General features: G+C 41.9%; 1 protein-coding gene across 3 annotated transcripts in view; it reads right to left on the reverse strand.

Moving 5' to 3' along the window:
* CALD1 (caldesmon 1) overlaps positions 1 to 4,966 on the reverse strand; it is a 295,859-nt gene extending 290,893 nt beyond the window's left edge. For 2 of the 3 annotated variants that reach the window (XM_082254258.1, XM_082254256.1), the window contains exon 1: positions 4,730 to 4,965. The gene's annotated coding sequence lies outside the window, so the exon portion shown is untranslated. Of the gene's footprint in view, positions 1 to 4,729 lie in introns of all 3 variants that reach the window. The other variant, XM_082254260.1, reaches the window with a different exon arrangement.
* Positions 4,967 to 5,203: the final 237 nt, after the last annotated feature.

Consider the following 5,203-nt stretch of genomic DNA (forward strand, 5'->3'; position numbering starts at 1 on the left):
TTTGCAAAGTGCATTTGCTCTCTGCAAAAGCAGTTGCTTCAGAGCTTAGAAAATGAGTAGAAGCTCTGCTGACTTCCATTCATCATGTGAAAGCAAAAATGCTGTTTTTTTTCTGTCTTGCACGTGATTGGGTATTCTTTGCAAAGTGAAGTTTTACCTCCTTTACTAAGCTCTGGAACAACTGCTCTTGCAGAGTGCAACTGTATTTTGCAAACTGCACAGTCTATTGGCCTTTAGTATATCAACCCCATACAGCCACGGCTCACCCCCGCCCCCTGCTGTGATTGCTCCTGCTGCTGTGTCTCAGCCAATGGGGAGAGAGAGACCCAGGACAGCAGAGGCTCCCATGCATATCGCTTGATTGAGATGGGGCTCAGGTGGGTATAAGGGATGGGCTATTGGGGGGGGGGGGGGGGTGAGCAGCACACAGAAGGTTTTATAACCTTCATGAATAAAATGCATGAAGGTAAAAAAACTTCAGCCTTTACAACCACTTTAACTTTTTGACAGCCATTGTCTATTAACTCTCTTCCTTTTCAGCATTCCAGCCTCCAGGCATTCAACACTTCTGGGAGTGTCAGTGCAATAATGTAGGAAAGGTGGGGGACATGGACCACTGGTGAAGGGAGTACAATACCTCATCTGTTGCAGATAATTGTAGATTTTTTTTTTTAGAAGTGGCAGGGTCACTTTCAAGCAGCATTAAATCCTCAGTAAAAAAATCTAGTTCTTCCTTTAATTTCCGAAAACTAGCTGTATAATAAAATCTCTTTGTACAAAGAACTTGTGTTTCTCTTTTGTAGGATCACTGCACTGTGTCCCTTTCCACTGCGCTTTCCTGAAATTTCAAATAGGGGGCACACACTTTTCAAGTGGGTATGATATAAAATGTGGGACTACATGTCCCATGATTCCTGGCATGCTGAACATAGTGTGCATGCCCTAAGGCATGGGTCTCCAAACTTTCTAAACAAAATTCCAGTTTACTGTCCTTCAGGCTTTGGGGGGGGGGGGCAGACTGTTTCCAATGGGAATAGAAAATGTTTCTGGCATTAGTGGGAGTAAACAGTGCCCAATTCTTGGTATTATAGGGAGGAAAAGTGCCCCATTGTTGGTGTCATTGGGAGAAATGGCGCCCTATTAATGTCAGTGGCAGTAATTTTGTCCCATTTTTGGTGTCAGAGGACAGAATAGTGTCTCAATATCAGTGTGATGAATAGCGCCCTCAAGAGCCAGATAAAGGCAAGCAAAGGGCAGCATCTGGCCCCTGGGAGACCCGTGCCCTAAGGCCATCTCCTCACAGCCCCATCTCCGTATGTAACAGGTGTGGCCTAAGAGCATCTCCTCGCAGCCTCAATCTAACTACTGCCAAGAAAATAGTGCACATGTGTTCCCTTAGGATGTTTCCTCCCAGCACCATTCTCCTTACAGAGCAAGAACATAGTGCACATGAGTGTCCTAAGGATATCCCCTTACAGCCTCAGCCTTCCGGCAGCCCAAGAACATAGCACGCATATGTGTCCTAAGGATGTCTCCTTGCAGCTCAGTCTTTCCACAGCCCGGAAACAAAGTGTGCAAGCGTGCCCTAAGCATGTCTCCTTGCTGTCCCAGACTCCTTATAGCTGACAACATAGTGCACATGTGTGGCCTAAGGCTAAGGATGTCTCCTTGCAGCAACAGTTCCCCCACTGCCCTAAGGCCATCTCCTCACAGTCCTGGTCTCTCTAAAACTGAGAACATGCATGTGCAGTGCATGCATACCCTAAGAATATCTCCTCACTGCTATAGGTGTGCACTAAGGCCATCTCCTCACAGCCCCAATCTCTCTACTGCCAAGAACATAGAGCACATGCATGCCCTAAAAATGTCTCCTTGCAGCCCCAGTTTCTCCACTTCAAAAACATAGTGCGCATGCATTCTTTAAGCACATCTCCTCACAGCCTCAGTCTCCCTGCTGCCAAGAACATATCGCACATGTGTGCTCTGAATTGATGAAGTCTCCTGCAAGCCCCAGTCCCTTCACAGCTCAAGGACATGGTGTGCATGCATGCCCCAATGAAGTCTTGTCACAGCCTGGAGATATGGCATGCATGTATGTCCTAAGGGCATCGCCTTGCAGCTCCAATCTCCCTGCTGCCTAATTCTGTCTTATGGTTCCTGGAGTGCTGGAGTGGCATGTAATAACAGAGTTCCAGCTGGGAGTGTGCACGTCATGGTGGCTTAAGGGAGACCCTGCAAGGCAACGAAGAGTTTGGCAGTTTTGGTAGAGTTTTCCAGTTTCTTATATTTGTAAGGGGCTATAGTGGTGAAATCACTGCACAAGAATTTCTTAGTCCTACATGAGATTGAATAATGCACCAGGGGAGGGCTCATCCCTGCTGCAGAAGGAGGAGTAGACCCCCAAGGTAGTTGGGAATGGGAATAATGGTGGGAAGATCTCAATGCTCTTGAGCACCTTTTTTTCTTTTGTACCTTTTTTTTTTTTCATTCTCCAGCAGGACTTCCGTGCTACCTCACTATGGCGAGGCAGATCATCTCCTCATTTGTATTGGCCTCTTCTCCTTCCCCCCGGCTGCCTTCTGGGACCTGTGTGTGTCCCAGAAGACAACATGGCAATTCAGAAAGAGCAGCTTGACTTACACATGCGCAGTCGGAAACTGGTGGTGAAGCCGGCGGTTTCCCTTAGTTACAATGCCGGTGCCGGCACTTGAGCTGATGGACAAATCGGCTTCGAGGGGCCGACATTGCGGAATCCCTGGACAGGTAAGTGTCCTCTATTAAAACTCAGCAGCTACAGTATTTGTAGCTGCTGACTTTTATTTATTTTTTTTTATTTCAGCTAGAACCCCGCTTCAAATGTCTTTTTGGGTGGAGTGATACTTTAAGGATGACTACACAAAAGCCAGGGTTGCTTCAAACAATACAAGAAACACACATGATAACTGGAAAATGTTACACAATTTTTTCAATCTAAGCAACCCGCCATAGGCAGAAAAGTAATATTAAACAGCATGTACAGAGGGAATTTACTAAAACTTGAGCACTCAGAATCTGGTGCAGCTGTGCATGGTAGCCAATCAGCTTCTAACCGCAGCTTGTTCAATTAAACTTTGACAATAAAACCTGGAAGCAGATTGGTTTCTATGCAGAGCTGTATCAGATTTTGCACTCTCCAGTTTTAGTAAATCCCCCCACCCGAGTGTTGTTAATTATTCACTTAGGATAATGCCTTTATAACACTGAGAACCTTTTCCCATTCAGTGGAGCAGTGAAAAATATATGGTCATGAGCACAATGACCCATAACAACCAATCAGATGATTCATTTTATTCAGATTAATTATTATTGATTGCTTCGCAGCTTCCAGCCCTCCTCTATTTAGTTCTAAAGCTGATTCATAAACATTTGGTGCAATGTAATACAGGACTATATCCAATAACATCCAATCAGCTCTGAGCTTATATCCCCAAAGCTGCAACAAAGACATAATTACTGCACTCTGATTGGTGGCTGTGGACAACACCTTCTTCTTTATCAGTTTCTTATGGCATGGGGCGAAAGATACAATTTGAGTACTCATCTTCTTGTTGCAGACAATGAGCCACAACAACTAGATATGGCTTATATTTTTCAAAGACAAATAGATTTTATTCAGATTAATTATTATTGATTCCTTCATAGCTTCCAGCCCTCCTCTGATTTAGTTCTAAAGCTGGTTCATAAACATTTGGTGCAATGTAATACAGGACTATATCCAATAACATCCAATCAGCTGTGAGCTTATATCCTCAAAGCTGCAACAAAGACATAATTACTGCACTCTGATTGGTGGCTGTGGACAACACCTTCTTTTTTATCAGTTTCTTATGGCATGGGGCGAAAGATACAATTTGAGTACTCATCTTCTTGTTGCAGACAATGAGCCACAAGAACTAGATATGGTTTATATTTTTCAATGACAAATAGATTTTCTTCAGCAATGTCAAAATTGTAAAAGCAAGATGCAGAAGATACACATATGATTAAAAATATTGGAACAAATGCATTGCATAAAGGAAATTATAGACAGTTATGTACTCCTGAGCACTGTGCGATGCACTAATCCATGGCAACCAATCAGAAACCATCAGTCTTTGTTTTAGTGGCTCATGGTTGATAAAAGATAACATCTGATTGGATCCTTGGAGCTGTCTTTTAAATTTGCAACAGGATGCACAAAGAGACCCACAAACTGCAACATCAAGATACACAAAAAAAAACTGCAACCAATCAAAAACAATCAATATTTGTGATGATTGCAGATTGCTGATAAAAATTGGCATCTGACTGGTTGCTATAAACTGCCTAAAACATAAGCAACAGGATGCAAAAAAAAGAAAAATGTGCAGAATAATTTTACAATGTCTTTTAAAGACTTGCAAATTGCAAAATAAACTGAATGCACAAAAAAAAAAAAAGAAAGAAAAAGAGAAAAAAAAAGTAGAAAATTAGAAAAAAGTAAAAAGAAAAAAAGAAGAATGGAAAAGAATTTCAAGAATTTGAAGATGATAGAATTGCCCGGCAACCTCATACATGTTACATTCCTTGCAAACTGCAATAATAAAGATGCATAAAATAAAATAAACAAAAATAACAAAAAAAAAAAAGAATACTGTAAAGAATGTGTCTGTTGCATCACTTTAAAAAAACAAATGTAAATATGACAGAAGAATAAATTCAATTGTCTTACCTCTACGATGAAACGTTTGCAGCTGGAAGGAAGTCACTGGCTGCTTTGGAAAGAGAAGAGAAAAAAAACGACACAGGAGTTGCTTAAAACACAGCTCTATTGAATTAAATTCTCAGACTTTTTTTTTTTTTTTTGTTAGCCACTCCCCGAAAAGAGAAAGAAAAAAAAAAAAATAGGACTTGCACAAAATGAATCCTTATCCCCTATGTTTACAACTAGCAGCCAGTAACAGTCATTGTCCTCAGCCTAGTCCAACAGGCAGCCAATGAGTTTTGTGTTGCAAGAAAGAAAAAAAAAAAGGTGGGTTTTAGCTTGAGTGTAGAAAAATGCTTGTCATTCCCTAAGCATGCTCAGAGTCAGCCCTCATCGCAAAACCAAATTCGAACAGCCTGCCAAAAGCTCTAACATGTCCTTTTTTGGTTATGCTTTCCACGGCCTCTGTAAGTAAATCCACTGTCGAGAGGAGATCATAAG

This window comes from Pelophylax lessonae (genome assembly GCF_965119305.1).
Source record: "Pelophylax lessonae genome assembly, chromosome: 4".
Classification (NCBI taxonomy): domain Eukaryota; kingdom Metazoa; phylum Chordata; class Amphibia; order Anura; family Ranidae; genus Pelophylax; species Pelophylax lessonae.